Raw genomic sequence first — 25,865 nt, 5'->3', positions numbered from 1 at the left:
GGAGATGATTGTGATATATTCTCTTTGCTCGTGTATGATTGATTGATTTATATAATTTCTTATATATATAACTGATGGGCTATATGTTAGCCCCGTTGTTCATCATGATATTAACTGTTGATCTTGCATTCTCCTTCTCTGTCTCTCTGTAGAGCTGCTTAGAGAGCCCCTTCTCTGATAGTTAGGGCTGGCTCTGGAAAGAGGCTCTTCTTGGCTTCTCTGGGAGCCTGGAGAGCTCAGCCTGGAAAGCATCAGACTTTTAATCTGAGGGGCCAGGGTTCAAGCCCCTCTGCAGGCAACAGCCTTCCTCTTCACTCAGCGGTGGCACTGCCCAAACCGAAGGACTAAACTCTTCTTTGCTTCCATTACCTGCTTGGAACCAGCCGCAGAAGAGCCAGTCTTTCTCTCTCCTTCCTCAAGGATGAAACCAAGAGAAGCAGATTAGACACAGAGCTGCCTTTCTTCTTTGGCTGCTCCCTCTCTGTCTCACCCAGAGAGCTCTGAGCTGCTGCTCCCGGCAGGCGGGAGTGCCTGGAGGATGTCTCGCAGCTCCTGGGAGCACCTTTCTGGACAAGGTTGTTCCGTGGCAATGGCAGTGCTTGCAAAGTGCTGGAAACTTCTGGCTGGGTTGTCCAGGAGTATGTGGCACAACACCTCCTGGCATGCTGCGGTGCACAACGTGGCTGCCCAAGGCCCCAAAGAGAAGGCTGCACCTCCCACACCCGGCTTACAGGGAATGGGCCCTGATCCACCTCCTGGCACCTCTCAGCTCCTCCCCATGACTTCCCATTTTGCAAGAGACCAAAGGAAGATCTCTGGGATGCAACTAAAGGAGGAAAACACAAACCATGGGAAGAAGACAAGGCAAGCAGGGGGCCAACAAGGACAATGCCGAGGAAGCAGACAGACTCCTTGGTGCCACACCTCGAGACCAAAGGAGGATGCTGTGTGGGACAAGGACCACCAGGAGTGAAATCAAGGGCTGTGGGAAACACCTAGAAGCCAAGTGGGCCATGTGAGAAGCCCAATGGCTTCCCCAAAGGGAGAACTTGGAGGCCTGTGTGACAGCTCCTAAGGGTAAACAGGGAGCCTGAAATATGGGATCTGCACTCTCCATTTAGCAATCCTCAGGGCAAATCACCTCAGACTCAACACTCTGAGGGAAGGAAAAGACTCTCTAGTTGGAAAAGGGAGAGCCAAACAGCAAAGATCTCCAGCTACTCTGGATGTCGATGCTGCTTCTCTCCATTTCTTTTTCAGTGTCCAACAGACACTCTGAAAACATGAGGAATGTGTGTCCAGTGGCCCTGGGGCTTGTTGGTGGTGAAGGGTGGCAGCAGCAGCAACGACAACTTCTCTGTCTGAGACCTGCCCAGGGCCTGCGTGCAGAGTCCCACTTGTGCCCGCAGCCTCTTCAATTCAGGCTGAGGTGAAGGCCCTTGCTTGGGGCATCAGAGAGGCCTCTGGCCTTGGGGTCCAAGCCAGTCAAACCCATGTGGCAAGAAGCCAGAGGATGCTGTACCCAGCCCCATGGTTCTGGGCTTTGGAGCCTTGTCAGCGCTGAGGGGCACCACTCCTTGTGTGTCCCTGGCCTTTCCTGCAGCTGCAATACTCAGCACATGCTCAGCCTTTCCACTTTGCCCACTGCCCTTTTATTCTTTTGGCTGTTGCAGAACTGCAGAGTGGGATCTTTTTCTCCTCTGCTCATTTCTTCTTGCAGTGGAGACGTTTCTTGCTTGCCAGCTGTTCTTTCTGGCAGCTTCTCTTTGGACGGGCATCCCGAGGTGGGAACTGGTAGAAGTCAGGATCGATGTCTGGCAGCATTTCAGTACTTGGTTGAAGCTGAAGCACAAAGAACACAAAACATTGCGCATTGCCTCCAGCCTTCCTCCAACCCCTGGAAATGGAGTGCTAGAGAAGCCAGCACCACAGCCCCTCTGCAGCCCCACAGACGAGTTTGCTGCTCTGGCCTCAGGCCTGCCAGGGACAAGAGCGCCCCTGGGGCAGGAACTCTGCAGCCGTAGCTGGAGCACCGGGAAGAGCCTCAATGTCCACAGGGGAACGTGTGAGGCTGAGCAAGGCGTTGCAGCAGTCTCCCTCCAGCCCTTCCCTCTCAGACCGAGATCCCTGCAGGCCTCAGGAACAAGGGTAAGGAGCAGCCCTGCCAAGGGGAGGAGCAGCCCCTCTGCTGTGAGACCTTGCTGAGGATTCATCAGGTCAGGCCAAATGAGCGAAAGCGCCTCTTCTAGCCCTGGCCTTCACCCTCAACATCAGTTCCCAGGGCCACCCTTGCTGCTCCTCCAACAACTGCCATCCTAGAAATGGCTACTTCATCACACAGGGTCTTTTCTTGGCCAGGGACCCCATTCCTCACATTTTGCAGCCTGTTCCACACGCTGCTTGGAAGCAACACCACTGCGCTGACAAAGACCTTTCCAGCTTGGGAAGTCCCTTTGCCTTTCCGAAAAAGAGTTCTTACCTCATCCACTCTGATCCATATAAGGTTCTGCCTTCTTTCCATTTCAAGAGCCACCAGTTCATTGATATATCTTCCCCGAGGTCTTGCCCAAGTTTTCAAGGGACCCTGTTAAAGAAGGGAACCCAAGAGCATGCATTTAGTCAGAGAGGCCACCAGGAGGAGGATGCTGAGCAGCCTGGAAGGCATCGGTTGACTGCAGATGGGGAAGAAGTCCAGTTAAATAACACACTTGTAGAAACAGACCTTATTGTTAAGGCTAATACCACTGACCATGCCAGTAGGGCATGAGCTCAGACCTAGGTCCCTGCACTGGGTCTCAGCCCAGGTGGCTCAAGCCACTTGGCTTCTGTCAGTCTCCATGACGTGCCCCAGAGCCAGAGGTTTCTCCAACAATTTCTCCCAAATGTTCCCCCTTGCAGTACCTCCAGCCTTTTGACCCCTTCCTTCTGAGTTCGAGGTTTCGCAGCTGGGATCTCTGGGAGCCCTTTCTGATGCCCCTTTTCCCGGAAGAAATCCCAGCGATTGCGTTGGTCCCTCTGCTGGCTCAGGTCCCGTATTGCCTGGAGGGCCGCAGGAATCAAGAACAAGCAGTATTCGGTTGTTGGTTTGTTGAGGGGGAGGCTGTGCTACTTTTACCCCTTTTCCGGAGGCTTTTTGGTAGCAGGGGTTTTCTGTCAAACGCACCAGGGCATAGGCGAAAAGCCCCTTTCCCATTACCACTTTGAAGAACCTCCAGGCCATACTGCAGTGTTACAAAGAACACACATGACGGGCTCTTTTCCAAGCCAGTCTTCACCTAACTGGCCTTCTCTACTAGGACATGGGACACAGTCATTGCACACATCCACACCCGCGTACCTGTCTGTCTCTCTGATGCCTGTCACAAAGGACAGGTTTGGTTGAGTCCTTGGCTGGCAGAGATGGTTCCTGCTTGCCATTGCCTTTCTTCAAGGAGCCCTTTGGGATTGCAGGCAGCCGGCTGAAATGCACAGCAGCAGACTTGGCATGAGCTCCACAGTAGCTTGCTCTCCACATTGGGCTCACAAGCTCTGCCCATGCTGCTGCAGCAGAAGGCAGTCGTGCAGCAGAGTTATGTGGAATGGATTACTTGGGCTCAAATGAAAGCAGAAACAGAGGGAGAGCCCTGAGCTGTTCCACTCCGGGATGGTGTGCGCATGGTCAAGGGGAAGACAGGATGTCCTCTGTCCCTTGATGGGATGGGGCAACCCATTCCCTTCCCTTGGCAATGGCCTTCAGCTCAGACAAGCACTAGCAGCACTCAAGAGCTACTTGAGAGCCTTTGGAATCCTCAGAACTCTCATGAACATGCCTATGGATCTGGATTCAAAAGATGCCTTGAGCTGCCCTCAAAAAGCTGTGTCCTGGAAGCAGAGCCCAAAGAGAAACGCAAGCAAGACAAGAGAGTGCCACAAAACGCAACAGTGTGTTCCTGCCCTGTGTTCATAACTCCTCAAAGCTGATGCAGACAGTTGTGCTCACAGGACACCTCTCCCTCAAACCACAACAGCACGGCCTCATCTGCATCCTTCCAACAAGAGACTCACCCCACAGTGGGCTTCTTCCTTGGCTCCATTGCTGCCTTTGCCTGCTCTGCAGGAAGATCTTTTGGGGCTCCTTTAGCTGGTCCGTACTCTGAAAGAGACCCCTTGTTGGGAGGTATCCTAAGAAAGTCTCTTTGTGGGGAATCATTTCGCAGCAGAGGAGCAGCCAGTGTGCTCCCTGTAACTGCTCCCACAGGCAGGACTTTGTCACACTCAGCCTCAAGAGGGTCATTCTGGCATTGCCACTCTTGAAAGGACAAGGAACTTTTAGCACAGGTTGGCAGCCGTGCCCACCCGCACAACGGGAAAACCGACACAGCTCCGGAAGGAGTCACTGTTACATTACCTTTCTTGACCATGCGATTGCCCACATCTTCCTTGGTCACTTTCTTTGCTTCAGTGGGCTTTGCAGTGCCCTTCACAGGAGGTATGACGGTGCTCCTGCGAGGCCCAACCTGAAGCTGAAAGCTGCAAAGAGGATGGAGAGAGCAGGTTGAGGGAGGAACACAGGCAGTTCCGAGTACGGCAAAGCATGCGTGGGCTGCAGGCCCTTGGAAGAGTTTGTCTCCAGGGAATGCAAGACTCAAGAAGCTCTTGCAAGTCAGGCAGGGGCTGCTGAGGCAGAGCTACTCACTGTGGAAAGATGATGATGTGGCCAGACTGGGTGTGGGAGGCAGCAGTCTCGGTGCCCAAGAGCAAAGAGCCCTTCATCTCTGGCATCTGCAGCAGGGACAGGGACAAGTGAGAGGATGCCAAGGAAATGCCTGCCTTGCCCACAAGGGCCATGAACCTCACTTCTCAATTCAGCGGGCAGTGAAGGAAGGGAATGAGGGTAGGGAGTACCAGGGACGCCTGACCATTTCTTGCCCAATTTCCCAAAGGGTGCAAGGAGGGAAATCCGGAGCCAGGGAAAAATGGAAAACTTACACTGAGAAGAGCTGTTAGCAGCATCTCATTCCCATTCAGCTTTTTGAGAAAGTCTATGTGAAACTTCATTTTCACGGCTTTCCCTTGGATAAGGAGCATGCCAATGTCCTTGAGGACAAAGGCAACGTTCTTCTCGTTCTTTATGTAATAGTGGAAAAGATGCAGGGTCTCTTGCATGCTCTCTTGGGTTTTCTTCCTCGAGGCCACCTCCTCCAAGCCTAAGTCCGCATACTTGAGCGGTTCGATTTGTTTCTCATCTAGCAAACAAAAACAGACAACAAAACTCAGAGGACAGTGAAGAAGCTGAAGCCAAGCTTGAGCTGCCCCCAAGCTCTCAGACGATCCACAGCTTCCGAGCTGTCCTGTGGGAGCCTCAGGGAGGCACAAGGGCATTTCCCGCCTTTGGGGAATAAGTTGCAGGCACCCTGTGTGTCCCAGCCCCACACAAGGCGCACTCTGGCCTGCGGGGGACTCAGCGGGGCCACATCAGAGGGGCGTCATGCTGAAGGACAACGCAAGGCCTGCACCACAGGTCTTAGGGTTATTCCGCTTGCTCATTGCCCCACAGACCCTCGGAAGGCCCCAGCGGCAGCAGCTGCTGCCTGAGCTCTTGGTGCCAGAGCGCTGTCCCTGGGCAGACCCGGACTGTTGTTCCCAGTGAAGAGATGATGGGTTCATGAGAGGGAAACAAATCACAGCAAAGGCAGCCCCCAGCTCCCAGTGTGTCACCAAGGGCAGGAAAGGTCTGCATCTGTCCCCTTACCAAAATCAGGTGATTTGTCCTGCCTCAGGCCATAAAGCTCTGCAAATGCCTTTGCAAAGTGAAACCTGGGTCTCCGAAGAGTGAAAACGGTCTTTCCTCCGTTCTCAAAATCCGATAGGATGATATCAAACGTCCCAAAATTGGGAATTCGGACACCCTGGAAACAAAGCAGAAGTCAAAGGAGCCCTAGAAAGAGTTCTGCAGAGGGAAGCATTAACTCATGTGTCACCAGAGCACAGAGAGAGGCCTTTGTGCCTGGGCTGCTCCTGCTGCACAGAGGCAAAGATGGGAACTATGGAAAGCTCCGGAGAAGACCTAGAGACTCCAGATCTCTCCCTTTCTCCTTACTCTCTCCCTGAAAGGAAGATGTGATGACGGAAAAGCCAAGCAAGCCTCCTCGGTGGCTAAGAAACAATGGGCTGCCAGCAATCGGACACCCCCAAAGCACGTCCCAGCTTCCTGTGTGGCCTCGGCGCTCTAGCCGTGGGCCTGAGGGAAGGACCAGAAGGTTCCCACCGCTTTCCCCCATGGGGCCAGGCTTGAGAGTTTACCCGCCTGACAGAAGGGCTGCAGTGTCCTTCTAGGGTAGGATTTCTGCTTTTGGAGGAGGGAAGGAATAATCACACTCCCTTGCACAGCAGTGCCAGAAGGCCCAAAAGCCTTGATTGAGGAAGGGGAAGGGGAGCACCCAAGACCCACCTTGTTCCTCAGCAGCTGCTGGATGACGTACTCAGACACACATTCCCAGATCGTGAGCACGTCTGGAAGGAAAGGCAAGGAGACATCGTGCTCTAAGTCAACAAGCTCGCAATCACTCTGCCCTTTGCAAAGCAAGGAGACAGGGAGTGCAGATGCAATCGCCCCTTGCTTTCCTCCCATCCCAAAGCCAACATCCAGGAAAGGTGCCAGCATATTTAGGCTTTCACTCCAGACTCTAGCCTTTCCTTGGACACCAGGAGAGGTCAGAGCTGAAAGATCAGAGGCATGAGACAAGCAGGGCACAAGGACACGCTGCCGTCTCACATGCACAGAGGGAAGATGCCTCCGAGCTCCAAGCCAGTGCTGCCACCCAAGAAGGCAAGCCGAGCCAGGGACACGTCCAAGGACTCCTGCCTAACAAAGCCTTGCCAGCAGTCTCTGCAGCGCCTGGCCAGGGCTGCACGACCCCTCCGCCTTCTGCAACCACTCCGTGGGGAAACTTGGCAATGGATCCGCACCCTAGAGGGGACGGGGCTGGGCCCACGTGAGTCTCGGGGCACCTGCCAGTGCCTTTCCCGCAGGGGCCACTTTCCCCCATGCTGGGTCCCTGCACACAGACTCTGCATGTGCATCTGAGCAGCTGCGACTCCTCCGCTCGGCCACGAGCTCAGGGTGGGCCATCCCCACCAGCAACCGAGGAGCAACCTTCAAGGACAGGCCCTTCTGCCTGGGGCTGCCCCAGGAAGGCAGCGTCAGAGCCGGGAACAGCACCCAAGCCCTGCAACCCTGCATGACACTGGGACCTCAGCCCCACGGGACAGCCACGACTGCCCGTGCAAGCTCCAGTCTGCTCTCCTCTCCAGCACAGCAGGTCTGCCTGCTTTGCAGGGCTACATTCTGAGTTCCTTCTGCACGTGACAACCCGCAAGAAAGAGCTCCTGAAGGCCTTACCCTGTGTGTGTGTCCTGTATGTAGGACATGTGGCCTTCTGCTGACTGCCGTGGCAAAGCCTCCAGGAGTCCATCTCTGCTTCCCCCTCGCTGTGGCTCAGCCCAGTCAGGGGGTAGGAGAGCAGGAATGTTCCTCTGCAATCTCCTGTTTGGCACTCCAGCACACAGCCTGCAGCACGATGCCACAAGCACCCCTCGCCTTCTCCTTGGCAGGACAAAGCAGCTCCTCCAAAGCACAGCAGAGGTGAGAGCAGCCTCCAGCACCTGCACTCACCGCAGCCTCGCAAAGGTGTGCGGGGAGAGGCCGGGCGCAGCGGGGGACGTGTCACCCTGCTGCCGACTGTGTCACAGAGGAGCTGCAGTGACCCCGGCCCTGCCAGCTGTTGCCCCACAAAGGGCAGGGTGGATGCATGGGGCCACTCAGGGAGCTGACGCCAAGGGGAGCGTAGGGCTGGGAGATGCACAGGAGGGTTTGCAGAGCACCCCGGAGCACGGATGCCCCTTCTCTCCCCAGATATGGGGCCACTGGGCAACGATCGCTGTGGGGAAGGCAGGGACTTGGCTGCATTGCCCATCTCCTGGATTCCAGGAGAAAAGCCTGGGATAACTCCAGTTGGGAGGGACCTCAGTAGGTCGCTTGTCCCTCCTCCTGCTCCAAGCAGGGTGACACCAGCTGCCCTCAGGCTCTCAGGAAATCCACAGCTTCCGAGGTGTCCTGTGGGAGCCTCTGGCACACTGGAGGCACAGGGTGATTTCCTGCCTTTGGGGAGGAAGTTGCAAGCACCTCGTGTGTCCCAGGCCCCACGGCAGGTGCTCTGTGCGCTCCGGCCTCTGAGGGACTCAGCTGTGCCCTGTCAGAGCGGTGTCATGCTGAAGGACAGCATGAGGCCTGCACACCGAGCGGTCAGCACGGAGCCCCTGCCCAGAGGCGGCTCTGAGGTGGCCTGGGCGGGGCCCGCAGTGCAGGCAGTGCAGTCCCTGCATGCCCAAGAGCAGCCCCAGGGAGGGCGAGTGACCAGGGCGGGTGCCCTAACCAGGGCGTGGCGGGTCACTCAGCCAGTCAGTTAGCGGCAGTTGGTGCAGACAGGTTGTGCAGGCAGGGAGGGAGCAGGTCTGCTCCCAGCTCAGCGGGGGAATCCTCCCCTCAGCCATTACCCTCAGGGAGGAACCAGCCCCAACGTTGGTGCCTACTGGGCAGAGAGGCAGCACGAGGAGGGCTGTGGGCACACACACTGAGATGTCCCCCACACATGCAGCGGTCCAGGTCTCTGGCTCCCCCGAGTGTCTGAGCTTGTCAATGTTGAAGATACAACAGCTGCATTATATCACATGCCCCTTATCATCACAAACAGTGCACCAGGGGAACGCTCTTAGTCCACCTGAGGATCTTGGCAATAAGATGTCAAGAGAAGTCTGAAGTCCATCAAAAGGGACTTCAGGGCATTGCGGACATCAGCTGCAGGAGCGGGTGCGTGGGTGCTTTTCTCCTCTATCCCCTCAGTGCTAGGGAAGGATGGTGAGAGGAAGAGGAAAACCCACCTGCTCAACACATGCCTAAGAGGCTGGTGTCAGTGGTCAAAATTGGAGATTTTGGACCAGGGGGAACTCTTCAGGGCACCAAGCCTCCGGGCGATAGATGGGGTTCACCTGTCTTTCCGGGAAAAAAGAATCTTCAGCCAGATTTGGCAGGGCTCACTGAGAGGGCTTTAAACTAGGTATGAAGGGGGAGGCGTCTAAGACTGGCATCACTAGGGATGAGCCCTAGGGCAGCATGCCGGGCTTGGAGGAGAGCTCACTAGCCCCAGCAGAAGAGCATCTACACCAACGCATGCAGCATGGGCAACAAACAGGAGGAGCTAGAAGCCATAATACATCAGGAAACCTATAACATAGTTACCATCACTGAAACATGGTGGGACCATTGCCATGAGGCTAACTCAGGCTGGAAGGGACCTCAGAAGGTCTCTTGTCGCACCTCCTGCTCCAAGCAGGGTGAGACCTTGCTGTGGGATCAGACTCCACGACATTTGTGAGAGACAGTTCCAGAAGCTGTGGCAAACGTAAGGCAAATGGCGTCTGCTGTCTTTTCATCCTGGAAGATCCTCAGATGGGTCCAATGATTGCTCCTGGGGGAACCACAGTGAGTCTCTCCAGGCAACTCCTTTTGCCCCATATGCCTGCGCAGCCTGATTGCGGAGCACGCGACTACTGCTCTGCTTTTGGTCTTTCCAGTGCCAGGCTAGAAGAAACAGCACTAGGTCTTTTTGCGAGAAATGTATGAGGTTTCTCAAAACTTCTGATGGAGAGTTACTCATTGAATCTGGAGGAGCACATGTGATCCAATTCAGGTTCACAGAGAAGGACTTATGTTGGTGTTTTTCTTCTCCTTTCCCCGGGCTCACCATCCATCCAGCCACCAGAAAGGGTACAGAAGTCACCTGGTCTGCCAGAATGTTGCCTGGGAGCAATGGAAAGTGGCAAGGGAGTCTGCAGTCCTGCCCTGGAGATTAGTGGTTTGTTCAGAGCTCAGGTTTCACCTTGAAAGAGCCCCAGCATTGCTAGCTGCCTCCTGTGGCGCTTAGTGGGACTGAGGTCCACTGGCAGAAGTATGTTCTTCTGTAGCAAAGTGTGAAGGGGAAATGATAGTCAAGTCAGTCCTGCAAGGTATTAATTGCCGATGTGAGGTTTCCTTTTCTCTCTGTAGAGCAGCTTCAAAAGGCCCTGGTCTGCTAATTCCTGCTGGGCTCCAAGTGATGCTCTTTTTTGTCTTTTAAGTAGCCTGGATAGCTCAGTTGGGAGAGCATCAAACTTTTAATCTGAGGGGGCCAGGGTTCAAGCTCCTCTTCAGGAGACGGCCTTCCTCTTTACTCATGGCTTTATCCTTTCCCCAGGAAGAGGAAGGAATTACCAAAAAGGACGGGGAAAAAAATATTACACTCTTTTCTTCCAACTCCTGCCTCCCACAAAAGAGGCAATCTCTCTCTCTCCCTTCTCAAGGAGGAAAGCAGCTCAGATGCAGAGCTACCTTTCTTCCCAGACTGTTCTGTCTCTCTTGGGCAATCTTCTACTCATTGGGCAGACACCAGCTGCTCAGCTCTCCTAGGCAGTGTCTTAAGAGAGTTGACTGTTTTGCACAGCACCAGCACTCCTGGTCTTTGGTATCCTTCAGGACTGCAGCTGTGGAGGAGAGCTGAAGGATACCAGGCATGGGACTTTGTTTTCACTGACGGTCCTGATCCACTCCCTTGCACATCCCACTCCAAAGGAGATCCCAGCCATGTGCTGATTTCAACCCCTACCCTTTCTCAATTGCACCACGCTCTGCCCTAAGTAAGGTTCCTTCCAGCTCCTCACAGATGCAGAAGCTCCCACATCCCCCTGCCCTTGCCCTTTGGACTGGACTCCTGGAGCTCAGTGAGCTCTCGCCATCACCTACCCACCTTGCCACCCTGGCTGCCCTTTCCCTGCTGTGCAGAACGCTTAATCCATACCCCACTCCAAGCCATCCCTCTGATGTATACCTGCTGCCCACCCGGGTCTAAAAACTTGCATCTTATAACCCCTTCCAATTAGCTGTCCCTACCGTTCATATGGGCGACATAGACACTCTCATTGCTCCCTGTCTTTGGGGAGAAATCTTCCGCTCTTGAAAGGCTGAATTTCCTTCACACGCCATCATTTCTGCCTGTCAGTGCTGCTCCCAAGCTCCCTTGGCCTCCTTGGTACCCCATGGTAGGAGCGTGCTCGGTGTACCGAGTTCATGAGAACACAGAGTTGGAATCAACAGGAAGGACTTGATATAATTCAAGATCAGGTGTAAGGGGGGTGCTCTGCAAAGCAAGCACAACCTAAGGAATTACCTTCTTCTATTTATGTGGAGATGATTGTGATATATTCTCTTTGCTCGTGTATGATTGATTTATTGATATGATTTCTTATATATATAACTGATGGGCTATATGTTAGCCCCGTTGTTCATCATGATATTAACTGTTGATCTTGCATTCTCCTTCTCTGTCTCTCTGTAGAGCTGCTTAGAGAGCCCCTTCTCTGATAGTTAGGGCTGGCTCTGGAAAGAGGCTCTTCTTGGCTTCTCTGGGAGCCTGGAGAGCTCAGCTGGGAAAGCATCAGACTTTTAATCTGAGGGGCCAGGGTTCAAGCCCCTCTGCAGGCAACAGCCTTCCTCTTCACTCAGCGGTGGCACTGCCCAAACCGAAGGACTAAAGTCTTCTTTGCTTCCATTACCTGCTTGGTACCAGGCGCAGAAGAGCCAGTCTTTCTCTCTCCTTCCTCAAGGATGAAACCAAGAGAAGCAGCTTAGACACAGAGCTGCCTTTCTTCTTCGGCTGCTCCCTCTCTGTCTCACCCAGAGAGCTCTGAGCTGCTGCTCCCGGCAGGCGGGAGTGCCTGGAGGATGTCTCGCAGCTCCTGGGAGCACCTTTCTGGACAAGGTTGTTCCGTGGCAATGGCAGTGCTTGCAAAGTGCTGGAAACTCCTGGCTGCGTTGTCCAGGAGTATCTGGCACGACACCTCCTGGCATGCTGCGGTGCACAACGTGGCTGCCCAAGGCCCAGAAGAGAAGCCTGCACCTCCCACACCCGTCTCTACAGGGAATGGGCCCTGATCTGCCTCCTGGCACCTCTCAGCTCCTCCCCATGACTTCCCGTTTTGCAAGAGACCAAAGGAAGATCTCTGGGATGCAACTAAAGGAGGAAAACACAAACCATGGGAAGAAGCCAAAGCCAGGTGGGGGCCAACAAGGACAATGCCGAGGAAGCAGACAGACTCCTTGGTGCCACACCTCAGGACCAAGGGAGGATGCTGTGTGGCACAAGGACCACCAGGAGTGAAATCAAGGGCTGTGGGAAAAACCTAAAAGCCAAGCGGGCCACCCGAGAAGCCAAACGGCTGCCCCAAACGGAGAATATGGAGGCTTGTGTGAGGGCTCCTGAGGGTAAACAGGGAGCCTGGAATATGGGACCTGGACTGTCCAGGTAGCAATCGTCAGGGCAAATCACCTCAGACTCAGCACTCTGAGGGAAGGAAAAGACTCTCTAGTTGGAAAAGGGAGAGCCAAACAGCAAAGATCTCCAGCTACACTGGATGTCGATGCTGCTTCTCTCCATTTCTTTCTCAGTGCCCAACAGACACTCTAAAAACATGAGGAATGTGTGTCCAGTGGCCCTGGGGCTTGTTGGTGGTGAAGGGTGGCAGCAGCAGCAACGACAACTTCTCTGTCTGAGACCTGCCCAGGGCCTGCGTGCAGAGTCCCACTTGTGCCCGCAGCCTCTTCAATTCAGGCTGAGGTGAAGGCCCTTGCTTGGGGCATCAGAGAGGCCTCTGGCCTTGGGGTCCAAGCCAGTAAATCCCATGTGTCAAGAAGCCAGAGGATGCTGTACCCAGCCCCATGGTTCTGGGCTTTGGAGCCTTGTCAGCGCTGAGGGGCACCACTCCTTGTGTGTCCCTGGCCTTTCCTGCAGCTGCAATACTCAGCACATGCTCAGCCTTTCCACTTTGCCCACTGCCTTTTTATTCCTTTGGCTGTTACAGAACTGCAGAGTGGGATCTTTTTCTCCTCTGCTCATTTCTTCTTGCAGTGGAGACGTTTCTTGCTTGCCAGCTGTTCTTTCTGGCAGCTTCTCTTTGGACGGGCATCCCGAGGTGGGAACTGGTAGAAGTCAGGATCGATGTCTGGCAGCATTTCAGGACTTGGTTGAAGCTGAAGCACAAAGAACACAAAACATTGCGCATTGCCTCCAGCCTTCCTCCAACCCCTGGAAATGGAGTGCTAGAGAAGCCAGCACCACAGCACCTCTGCAGCCCCACAGACGAGTTTGCTGCTCTGGCCTCAGGCCCGCCAGGGACAACAGCTCCCCCGGGGCAGGAACTCTGCAGCCGTAGCTGGAGCACCGGGGAAACGGCCTCAACGTCCACAGGGGAACGTGTGAGGCTGAGCAAGGCGTTGCAGCAGTCTCCCTCCAGCCCTTCCCTCTCAGTCTGAGATCCCTGCAGGCCTCAGGAACAAGGGTAAGGAGCAGCCCTGCCAAGGGGAGGAGCAGCCCCTCTGCTGTGAGACCTTGCTGAGGATTCATCAGGTCAGGCTGAATGAGCCAAAGCGCCTCTTGTAGCCCTGGCCTTCACCCTCAACATCAGTTCCCAGGGCCACCCTTGCTGCTCCTCCAACAACTGCCATCCTAGAAATGGCTACTTCATCACACAGGGTCTTTTCTTGGCCAGGGACCCCATTTCTCACATTTTGCAGCCTGTTCCACACGCTGCTTGCAAGCAACACCACTGCGCTGACAAAGACCTTTCCAGCTTGGGAAGTCCCTTTGCCTTTCGAAAAAGAGTTCTTACCTCATCCACTCTGATCCATTTAAGGTTCTGCCATCTTTCCATTTCAAGAGCCTCCAGTTCATTGGTATATCGCCCGTGCCATCTTGCCTCAGGTTTCAAGGGACCCTGTTAAAAAAGGGAAGCCAAGAGAATGCATTTAGTCAGAGAGGCCACCAGGAGGAGGATGCTGAGCAGCCTGGAAGGCATGGGTTGACTGCAGATGGGGAAGAAGTCCAGTTAAATAACACACTTGTAGAAACAGACCTTATTGTTAAGGCTAATACCACTCACCATGCCAGTAGAGCATGAGCTCAGACCTCTGTCCCTGCACTGGGTCTCAGCCCAGGTGGCTCTAGCCACTTGACTTTTGTCAGTCTCCTTGACGTGCCCCGAAGACAGAGGTTTCTCCAACTATTTCTCCCACATGTTCCCCCTTGCAGTACCTCCAGCCTTTTGACCCCTTCCTTCTGAGTTCGAGGTTTCACAGCTGGGATCTCTGGGAGCCCTTTCTGATGCCCCTTTTCCCGGAAGGAATCCCAGCGATTGCGTTGGTGCCTCTGCTGGCTCAGGTCCCGTATTGCCTGGAGGGCCACAGGAATCAAGAACAAGCAGTATTCGGTTGTTGGTTTGTTGAGGGGGAGGCTGTGCTACTTTTACCCCTTTTCCGGAGGCTTTTTGGTAGAAGGGGTTTTCTGTCAAACGCATCAGGGCATAGGTGAAAAGCCCCTTTCCCATTACCACTTTGAAGGACCTCCAGGCCATACTGCAGTGTTACAAAGAACACACATGACGGGCTCTTTTCCAAGCCAGTCTTCACCTAACTGGCCTTCTCTACTAGGACAAGGGACACAGTCATTGCACACCTCCACCCCGCGTACCTGTCTGTCTCTCTGATGCCTGTCACAAAGGACAGGTTTGGTTGAGTCCTTGGCTGGCAGAGATGGTTCCTGCTTGCCATTGCCTTTCTTCAAGGAGCCCTCTGGGATTGCAGGCAGCCGGCTGAAATGCACAGCAGCAGACTTGGCATGAGCTCCACAGTAGCTTGCTCTCCACATTGGGCTCACAAGCTCTGCCCATGCTGCTGCAGCAGAAGCCAATCGTGCAGCAGAGTTATGTGGAATGGAATAGTTGGGCTCAAATGAAAGCAGAAACAGAGGGAGAGTCCTGAGTTGTTCCACTCTGGGGTGGCGTGACCATGGTCAAAGGGAGGCCAGAATGTCCTCTGTCCCTTGATGGGATGGGGCAACCCATTCCCTTCTCCTGGCAATGGCCTTCAGCTCAGACAAGCACTAGCACCACTCAAGAGCTACTTGAGAGCCTTTGGATCCCTTGGAACTCTCATGAAAATGCCTATGGATCTGGATTCAAAAGATGGCTTGAGCTGCCCTCAAAAAGCTGTGTCCTGGAAGCAGAGCCCAAAGAGAAACGCAAGCAAGACAAGAGAGTGCCACAAAACGCAACAGTGTGTTCCTGCCCTGTGTTCATAACTCCTCAAAGCTGATGCAGACAGTTGTGCTCACAGGACACCTCTCCCTCAAACCACAACAGCACGGCCTCATCCGCATCCTTGCAACAAGAGACTCACCCCACAGTGGGCTTCTTCTTTGGCTCCATTGCTGCCTTTGCTGGCTCTGCAGGAAGATCTTTTGGGACTCCTTTAGCTGGTCCGTACTCTGAAAGAGACCCCTTGTTGGGAGGTATCCTAAGAAAGTCTCTTTGTGGGGAATCATTTCACAGCAGAGGAGCAGCCAGTGTGCTCCCTGTAACTGCTCCCACAGGCAGGACTTTGTCACACACACCCTCAAGAGAGTCATTCTGGCATTGCCAGTCTTGAAAGGACAAGGAGCTTTTAGCACAGGTTGGCAGCCCTGCCCACCCGCACCACGGGAAAACCGACACAGCTCCGGAAGGAGTCACTGTTAAATTACCTTTCTGGACCATGCGATTGCCCACATCTTCCTTGGTCACTTTCTTTGCTTCAGTGGGCTTTGCGGTGCCCTTCACAGGAGGTATGACGGTGCTCCTGTGAGGCCCGACCTGAAGCTGAAAGCTGCAAAGAGGATGGAGAGAGCAGGTTGAAGGAGGAACGCAGGCAGTCCCGAGTACGGCAAAGCATGCATGGGCTGCAGGCCCTTGGAAGAGTTTGTCTCCAGGGAATGCAGGACTCAAGAAGCTCTTGCAAGTCAGGCAGGGGCTGCTGAGGCAGAGCTACTCACTGTGGAAAGATGATGATGCGGCCAGACTGGGTGTGGGAGGCAGCAGTCTCGGTGCCCAAGAGCAAAGAGCCCTTCATCTCTGGCATCTGCAGCAGGGACAGGGACAAGTGAGAGGATGCCAAGGAAATGCCTGCCTTGCTCACAAGGGCCGCACACCTCACATCTGACCTTAGCGGCCACTGAAGGAAGGGAATGAGGGTAGGGAGTACCAGGGACGCCTGCCCATTTCTTGCCCAATTTCCCAAAGGGTGCGAGGAGAGAAGGCTGGAGCCAGGGAAAAATAGAAAACTTACACTGAGAAGAGCTGTTAGCAGCATCTCATTCCCATTGAGCCGTTTGAGAAAGCTTCTATGAAACTTCATTTTCACGGCTTTCCCTTGGATAAAGAGCATGCAAATGTCCTTGAGGACAAAGGCAACGTTCTCCTCTTTCCTTATGTAATGGTGGAAAAGATGCAGGGTCTCTTGCATGCTCTCTTGGGTTTTCTTCCTCGAGGCCACCTCCTCCAAGCCTAAGTCCGCATACTTCAGCGGCTCGATTTGTTTCTCATCTAGCAAACAAAAACAGACAACAAAACTCAGAGGACAATGAAGAAGCTGAAGCCAAGCTTGAGCTGCCCCCAAGCTCTCAGGCAATCCACAGCTTCCGAGCTGTCCTGTGGGAGCCTCAGGGAGGCACAAGGGCATTTCGCGCCTTTGGGGAATAAGTTGCAGGCACCCTGTGTGTCCCAGCCCCATGCAAGGTGCACTCTGGCCTGCGGGGGACTCAGCAGGGCCACGTCAGAGGGGCGTCATGCTGAAGGACAATGCAAGGCCTGCACCACAGGTCTTAGGGTTATTCCGCTTGCTCATTGCCCCACAGACCCTCAGAAGGCCCCAGCGGCAGCAGCTGCTGCCTGAGCACTTGGTGCCAGAGCGCTGTCCCTGGGCAGGGCCAGACTGTTGTTCCCAGTGAAGAGATGATGGGTTCATGAGAGGGAAACAACTCACGGCAAAGGCAGCCCCCAGCTCGCAGTGTGTCACCAAGGGCAGGAAAGGTCTGCATCTGACCCCTTACCAAAATCAGGTGATTTGTCCTGCCTCAGGCCATAAAGCTCTGCAAATGCCTTTGCAAAGTGAAACCTGGGTCTCTGAAGAGTGAAAACGGTCTTTCCTCCGTTCTCAAAATCCGATAGGACGATATCAAATGTCCCAAAATTGGGAATTCGGACGCCCTGGAAACAAAGCAGAAGTCAAAGGAGCCCTAGAAAGAGTCCTGCAGAGGGAAGCATTAACTTATGTGTCACCAGAGCACAGAGAGAGGCCTTTGTGCCTGGGCTGCTCCTGCTGCACAGAGGCAAAGATGGGAACTATGGAAAGCTCCAGAGAAGACCTAGACACTCCAGATCTCTCCCTTTCTCCTTACTCTCCCAGAGAGGAAGATGTGATGACGGAAAAGCCAAGCAAGCCTCCTCGGTGGCTAAGAAACAATGGGCTGCCAGCAATCGGACACCCCCAAAGCACGTCCCAGCTTCCTGTGCGGCCTTGACGCTCTAGCCGTGGGCCTGAGGGAAGGACCAGAAGGTTCGCACCGCTTTCCCCCATGGGGCCAGGCTTGAGAGTTTACCTGCCTGACAGAAGGGCTGCAGTGTCCCTCTAGGGTAGGATTTCTGCTTTTGGAGGAGGGAAGGAATAATCACACTCCCTTGCACAGCAGTGCCAGAAGGCGCAAAAGCATCAGGGAGGAAGGGGAGGAGGAGCACCCAAGACCCACCTTGTTCCTCAGCAGCTGCTGGATGACGTACTCAGACACACATTCCCAGATCGTGAGCACGTCTGGAAGGAAAGGCAAGGAGACATCGTGCTCTAAGTCAACAAGCTCGCAATCACTCTGCCCTTTGCAAAGCAAGGAGACAGGCAGTGCAGATGCAATCGCCCCTTGCTTTCCTCCCATCCCAAAGCCAACATCCAGGAAAGGTGCCAGCATATTTAGGCTTTCACTCCAGACTCTAGCCTTTCCTTGGACACCAGGAGAGGTGAGAGCTGAAAGATCAGAGGCATGAGACAAGCAGGGCACGAGGACACGCTGCCGTTTCACATGCACAGCGGGAAGGTGCCTCCGAGCTCCAAGCCAATGCTGCCACCCAAGAAGGCAAGCCGAGCCAGGGACACGTCCAAGGACTCCTGCCTAACAAAGCTTTGACAGCAGTCTCTGCAGCGCCTGGCCAGGGCTGCACGACCCCTCCGCCTTCTGCAACCACTCTGTGGGAAAACTTGCAATGGATCCGCACCCTAGTGAGGGGATGGGGCTGGGCCCACGTGAGTCTCGGGGCACCTGCCAGTGCCTTTCCCGCAGGGGCCACTTTCCCCCATGCTGGGTCCCTGCACACAGACTCTGCATGTGCATCTGAGCAGCTGCGACTCCTCCGCTCGGCCACGAGCTCAGGGTGGGCCATCCCCACCAGCAACCGAGGAGCAACCTTCAAGGACAGGCCCTTCTGCCTGGGGCTGCCCCAGGAAGGCAGCGTCAGAGCCGGGAACAGCACCCAAGCCCTGCAACCCTGCATGACACTGGGACCTCAGCCCCACGGGACAGCCACGACTGCCCGTGCAAGCTCCAGTCTGCTCTCCTCTCCAGCACAGCAGGTCTGCCTGCTTTGCAGGGCTACATTCTGAGTTCCTTCTGCACGTGACAACCCGCAAGAAAGCGCTCCTGAAGGCCTTACCCTGTGTGTGTGTCCTGTATGTAGGACATGTGGCCTTCTGCTGACCGCTGTGGCAAAGCCTCCAGGAGTCCATCTCTGCTTCCCCCTCACTGTGGCTCAGCCCAGTCAGGGGGTAGGAGAGCAGGAATGTTCCTCTGCAATCTCCTGTTTGGCACTTGAGCACACAGCCTGCAGCACGATGCCACAAGCACCCCTCGCCTTCTCCTTGGCAGGACAAAGCAGCTCCTCCAAAGCACAGCAGAGGTGAGAGCAGCCTCCAGCACCTGCACTCACCGCAGCCTCGCAAGGGTGTGCGGGGAGAGGCCGGGCGCAGCGGGGGACGTGTCACCCTGCTGCTGACTGTGTCACAGAGGAGCTGCAGTGACCCCGGCCCTGCCAGCTGTTGCCCCACAAAGGGCAGGGTGGATGCATGGGGCCGCTCAGGGAGCTGACCCCAAGGGGAGCGTAGGGCTGGGAGATGCACAAGAGGGTGTGCAGAGCAGCCTGGGGCACAGATGCCCCTCCTGTCCCCAGATATGGGGCCGCTGGGCAACGATTGCTGTGGGGAAGGCAGGGACTTGGCCGCATTGCCCATCTCCTGGATTCCAGGGGAAAAGTCTGGGATAACTCCAGTCAGAAGGGACCTCAGGAGGTCTCTTGTCCCTCCTCCTGCTCCAAGCAGGATGAGACCAGCTGCCCCCAGCCTCTCAGGAAATCCACAGCTTCCGAGGTGTCCTGTGGGAGCCTCTGGCACACTGGAGGCACAGGGTGATTTCCTGCCTTTGGGGAGGAAGTTGCAAGCACCTCGTGTGTCCCAGGCCCCACGGCAGGTGCTCTCTGCGCTCCGGCCTCTGAGGGACTCAGCTATGCCCTGTCAGAGCGGTGTCATGCTGAAGGACAGCATGAGGCCCGCACGCCCAGCGGTCAGCACGGAGCCCCTGCCCAGAGGCGGCTCTGAGGTGGCCTGGGCGGGGCCCGCAGTGCAGGCAGTGCAGTCCCTGCATGCCCAAGAGCAGCCCCAGGGAGGGCGAGTGACCAGGGCGGGTGCCCTAACCAGGGTGTGGCGGGTCACTCAGCCAGTCAGTTAGCGGCAGTTGGTGCAGACAGGTTGTGCAGGCAGGGAGGGAGCAGGTCTGCTCCCAGCTCAGCGGGGGAATCCTGCTCCCAGCCATTACCCTCAGGAAGGAACCAGCCCCAACGTTGGTGCCTACTGGGCAGGGAGGCAGCACGAAGAGCGCTTGGGCACACACACTGAGATGTCCCCCACACGTGCAGCGGTCCAGGTCTCTGCCTCCCCCGAGTGTCTGAGCTTGTCAATGTTGAAGATACAAGAGCTGCATTTTGTCACATGCCCCTTATCATCACAAACAGTGCACCAGGGGAACGCTCTTAGTCCACCTGAGGATCGTGGCAATAAGATGTCAAGAGAAGTCTGAAGTCCATCAAAAGGGACTTCAGGGCATTGGGGACATCAGCTGCAGGAGCGGGTGCGTGGGTGCTTTTCTCCTCTATCCCCTCAGTGCTAGGGAAGGATGGTGAGAGGAAGAGGAAAACCCACCTGCTCAACACATGCCTAAGAGGCTGGTGTCAGTGGTCAAAATTGGGGATTTTGGACCAGGGGGAACTTTTTAAGGCACCGAGCCTCCGGGCGATAGATGGGGTTCACCTGTCTTTCCAGGGGAAAAGAATCTTCACCCAGATTTGGCAGGGCTCACTGAGAGGGCTTTAAACTAGGTATGAAGGGGGAGGCGTCTAAGACTGGCATCACTAGGGATGAGCCCTGGGGCAGCATGCCGGGGTTGGAGGAGAGCTCACTAGCCACAGCAGAAGAGCATCTACACCAACGCATGCAGCATGGGCAACAAACAGGAGGAGCTAGAGGCCGTAACACGTCAGGAAACTTATAACATAGTTGCCATCCCTGAAACATGGTGGGACCATTGTCATGAGGCTAACTCAGGCTGGAAGGGACCTCAGAAGGTCTCTTGTCGCACCTCCTGCTCCAAGCAGGGTGAGACCTTGCTGTGGGATCAGACTCATAGAATCATAGAATCATAGAATCATAGAATGCTTAGGGTTGGAAGGGACCTCTGGAGATCATCTAGTCCAACCCCCCTGCATACGCAGGGACACCTAAAGCACGTGGCACAGGACTGCATCCAAGCGGGTTTTGAAGATCTCCAGAGAAGGAGACTCCACAACCTCTCTGGGCAGCCTGTTCCAGTGCTCTGTCACCCTCACTGTTAAGAAATTTTTCCTTAAGTTCCTATGGAATTTTTGATGTTTCAGTTTCCGGCCATTTCCTCTAGTCCTATCCGTGGCCACCACTGAAAAGAGACCATCCCCGTCCTCCGCACTCCCTCCCTTGAGGTATTTATATACACTGATTAGATCCCCTCTCAGCCTTCTCTTCTCCAGGCTGAACAGGCCCAGCTCTCTCAGTCTTTCCTCATAGGGCAGATGTTCCAGGCCCCTGATCATTCTTGTAGCCCTGCGCTGGACTCTCTCCAGCAGCTCCACATCCCTCTTGTACTGTGGAGCCCAGAACTGGACACAGTACTCCAGATGCGGCCTCACCAGGGCTGAGTAGAGGGGCAGGATCACCTCCCTCGACCTGCTAGAGATGCTCTTCTTAATGCAGCCCAGGATCCCATTGGCCTTCTTGGCCACGAGGGCACACTGCTGCCTCATGGTCAACTTGTCGTCCACCATGACACCCAGGTCTTTCTCCGCAGAGCTGCTCTCCACAAGCTCGGTCCCCAGCCTGTACTGGTGTCTGGGGTTATTCCTCCCCAGGTGCAGGACCTTGCACTTGGCCTTGTTGAATTGCATGAGGTTTTTCACCGCCCAGTTGTCCAGTCTGTCCAGGTCCCTCTGGATGGCAGCGCAGCCCTCTGGGGTATCGGCTACTCCTCCCAGTTTGGTATCATCAGCAAACTTGCTGAGGGAGCACTCTGTGCCTTCATCCAGGTCATTGATGAATAAATTGAACAGGACTGGACCAAGGACTGACCCCTGGGGGACCCCACTAGCCACAGGCCTCCAACTAGACTCTGCACCACTGATCACCACTCTCTGGGCCCTGCCATCCAGCCAGTTCCTAATCCATCTCACTGTCCACTCATCTATCCCACACTTCCGGAGCTTGCCCAGGAGGATGTTGTGAGGGACGGTGTCAAAAGCCTTGGTGAAGTCGAGATAGACGACATCCACCGCTCTCCCCTCGTCTATCCAGCCGGTCATTTCATCATAGAAGGCTATCAGGTTAGTCAGGCAAGATTTTCCCTTGGTGAATCCATGCTGACTACTCTTGAGCACCTTCTTGTCCTCCATGTGCTTGGAGACAACGGCCAGTATGAGCCGTTCCATCACTTTTCCGGGGACGGAGGTGAGGCTGACTGGCCTGTAGTTGCCTGGGTCCTCCTTCTTGCCTTTTTTGAAGACTGGCGTGACATTGGCCTTCTTCCAGTCTTCCGGCACCTCCCCCGTTCTCCAGGATCTTTCAAAGATGATGGAGAGCGGCTTAGCTATGGCATCTGCCAGCTCCCGCAGCACTCTGGGGTGCATCCCATCAGGGCCCATGGATTTGTGGGTATCGAGGTTCCTTAGGTGCTCTCTGACCCAATCTTCCTCTACCCAGGGCAAGTCTTCCTCTCCACCAGCTTCTTCTCTTGCCTCTAGGGCCTGGGGCTCTAAAGGGCTGCCCTTGGTAAACACCGAAGCAAAGAAGGCATTGAGCAACTCTGCTTTTTCTGTGTTATTTGTAACCAAGGTGCCCATCCCGTCCTCCAGCGGACCCACGTTTTCCCTGATCTTCCTTTTGCTGTTAATGTATTTGAAGAATTTTTTTTTGTTATTTTTAACGTCCCTTGCCAGCTTGCCTTCCAGACGTGCCTTAGCTTTCCTTGTCGCATCTCTGCACTCCCTGACTACGTTCCTGTATTTCTCCCAGGGGGCCTGTCCTTTTTTCCACATTCTGTATACCGCTGCCTTCTGCTTGAGCATTGCCACAAGCTCCCGGCTCATCCACGCAGGTCGCCTGCCCCCTCTGCCTCCCTTCCTACACACAGGGATGCACTGTTGCTGGACGTGGAGAAAGTGCCGCGACTCCACGACATTTGTGAGAGACAGTTCCAAAAGCTGTGGCAAACCTAAGGCAAATGGCGTCTGCTGCTCCCCTGTTTCCCCCAGCCCTGTCTTTTCATCCTGGAAGATCCTCAGGTGGGTCCAATGATTGCTCCTGGGGGAACCACAGTGAGTCTCTCCAGGCAACTCCTTTTGCTCCATGTGCCTGCGCAGCCTGATTGCGGAGCATGCAACTGCTGCTCTGCTTTTGGTCTTTCCAGTGCCAGGCTAGAAGAAACAGCAATAAGTCTTTTTGTGAGAAATGTATGAGGTTTCTCAAAACTTCTGATGGAGAGTTACTCATTGAATCTGGAGGAACACATGTGATCCAATTCAGGTTCACAGAGAAGGACTTTTGTTGGTGTTTTTCTTCTCCTTTCCCCGGGCTCACCATCCGTCCAGCCACCAGAAAGGGTACAGAAGTCACCTGGTCTGCCAGAATGTTGCTTGGGAGCAATGGAAAGTGGCAAGGGAGCCTGCAGTCCTGCCCTGGAGATTAGTGGTTTGTTCAGAGCCCAGGTTTCACCTTGAAAGAGCCCCAGCATTGCTAGCTGCCTCCTGTGGCGCTTAGTGGGACTGAAGTCCACTGGCAGAAGTATGTTCTTCTGTAGCAAAATGTGAAGGGGAAATGATAGTCGAGTCAGTCCTGCAAGGTATTAATTGCTGATGTGAGGTTTCCTTTTCTCTCTGTAGAGCAGCTTCAAAAGGCCCTGGTCTGCTAATTCCTGCTGGCCTCCAAGTGATGCTCTTTTTTGTCTTTTAAGTAGCCTGGATAGCTCATTTGGGAGAGCATCAGACTTTAATCTGAGGGTCTGGGGTTCAAGCCCTTGTTCAGGTGACAGCCTTCCTCTTTACTCACTGTTTTGTCCCTTGCCCAGAAAGAGGAAAGTATTACCAAAACGGATGGGAAAAAAATATATATCACACTCTCTGCTTCCAACTGCTGCCTCCCACAAAAGAGGCAATCTCTCTCTCTCTCTCTCTCTCTCTCTCTCTCTCTTTTCAAGGAGGAAAGCAGCTCAGATGCAGAGCTACCTTTCTTCCCAGACTGTTCTGTTTCTCTTAGGCAATCTTCTACTCATTGGGTTGACACCAGCTGCTCAGCTCTCCTAGGCAGTGTCTTAAGAGCCCCAGCACTCCTGGTCTTTGGTGTCATGGGACTTTGTTTCCACTGACCATCCTGATCCACTCCCATGCATATCCCACTCCAAAGGAGATCCCAGCCATGTGCTGATTTCAACCCCTACCCTTTCTCAATTGCACCACGCTCTGCCCTAAGTAAGGTTCCTTCCAGCTTCTCACAGATGCAGAAGCTCCCACATCCCCCTGCCCTTGCCCTTTGGACTGGACTCCTGGAGCTCAGTGAGCTCTCGCCATCACCTACCCACCTTGCCACCCTGGCTGCCCTTTCCCCACTGTGCAGAACGCTTAATCCATACCTCACTCCAAGCCATCCCTCTGATGGATACCTGCTGCCCACCCGGGGCTTAAACCTTGCATCTTCTAACCCCTTCCAACTAGCAGTCCCTATCGTTCATATGGGCGACAGAGACTCTCCCATTGCTCCCTGTCTTTGGGGAGAAATCTTCCGCTCTTGGAAGGCTGAATTTCCTTCACACGCCATCATTTCTGCCTGTCAGTGCTGCTCCCAAGCTCCCTTGGCCTCCTTCGTACCCCATGGTAGGAGCGTGCTTGGTGTACCGAGTTCATGAGAACACAGAGTTGGAATCAACAGGAAGGACTTGATATAATTCAAGATCAGGTGTAAGGGGGGTGCTCTGCAAAGCAAGCACAACCTAAGGAATTACCTTCTTCTATTTATGTGGAGATGATTATGATATATTCTCTTTGCTCGTGTATGATTGATTTATTGATATGATTTCTTATATATATAACTGATGGGCTATATGTTAGCTCCGTTGTTCATCAAGATATTAACTGCTGATCTTGCATTCTCCTTCTCTGTCTCTCTGTAGAGCTGCTTAGAGAGCCCCTTCTCTGCTAGTTAGGGCTGGCTCTGGAAAGAGGCTCTTCTTGGCTTCTCTGGGAGCCTGGAGAGCTCAGCCTGGAAAACATCAGACTTTTAATCTGAGGGGCCAGGGTTCAAGCCCCTCTGCGGCAACAGCCTTCCTCTTCACTCAGCGGTGGCACTGCCCAAACCGAAGGACTAAACTCTTCTTTGCTTCCATTACCTGCTTGGAACCAGCCGCAGAAGAGCCAGTCTTTCTCTCTCCTTCCTCAAGGATGAAACCAACAGAGGCAGCTTAGACACAGAGCTGCCTTTCTTCTTTGGCTGCTCCCTCTCTGTCTCACCCAGAGAGCTCTGAGCTGCTGCTCCCGGCAGGCGGGAGTGCCTGGAGGATGTCTCGCAGCTCCTGGGAGCACCTTTCTGGACAAGGTTGTTCCGTGGCAATGGCAGTGCTTGCAAAGTGCTGGAAACTCCTGGCTGGGTTGGCCAGGAGTATCTGGCACAACACCTCCTGGCATGCTGCAGTGCACAACGTGGCTGCCCAAGGCCCAGAAGAGAAGCCTACACCTCCCACACCCGGCTTACAGGGCCTCTTTGGGAATGGGCCCTGGTTGGCCTCCCAGCACCTCTTAGCTCCTCCCCATGACTTCCCGTTTTGCAAGAGACTAAAGGAAGATCTCTGGGATGCAACTAAAGGAGGAAAACACAAACCATGGGAAGAAGACAAAGTCAGGTGGGGGCCAACAAGGACAATGCCGATGAAGCAGACAGACTCCTTGGTGCCACACCTGGGGACCAAAGGAGGATGCTGTGTGGAATGAGGACCACCAGGAGTGAAATCAAGGGCTGTGGGAAACACCTAGAAGCCAAGTGGGCCACCCGAGAAGCCAAACGGCTGTCCCAAACGGAGAATATGGAGGCTTGTGTGAGGGCTCCTGAGGGTAAACAGGCAGCCTGGAATATGGGACCTGGACTGTCCAGGTAGCAATCGTCAGGGCAAATCACCTCAGACTCAGCACTCTGAGGGAAGGAAAAGACTCTCTAGTTGGAAAAGGGAGAGCCAAACAGCAAAGATCTCCAGCTACACTGGATGTCGATGCTGCTTCTCTCCATTTCTTTCTCAGTGTCCAACAGACACTCTGAACACATGAGGAAT

The 25,865-nt window shown here is 54.5% G+C and overlaps 1 non-coding gene across 1 annotated transcript; it reads left to right on the top strand.

The window, feature by feature from the left end:
- The first annotated feature begins 11,481 nt into the window (after positions 1-11,481).
- Positions 11,482-11,554, top strand: TRNAK-UUU (transfer RNA lysine (anticodon UUU)). The gene has a single exon. It is a non-coding gene; the product is annotated as a tRNA-Lys (tRNA).
- Positions 11,555-25,865: the final 14,311 nt, after the last annotated feature.

This window comes from Tinamus guttatus, unplaced genomic scaffold, assembly GCF_059628265.1.
Source record: "Tinamus guttatus ecotype Peru unplaced genomic scaffold, ASM5962826v1 Tinamus_guttatus_pri_ptg000023l, whole genome shotgun sequence".
NCBI lineage: Eukaryota > Metazoa > Chordata > Aves > Tinamiformes > Tinamidae > Tinamus > Tinamus guttatus.
Note: the sequence above shows the minus strand (reverse complement) of the source record. Positions and strands in the feature narration are given on the sequence as shown.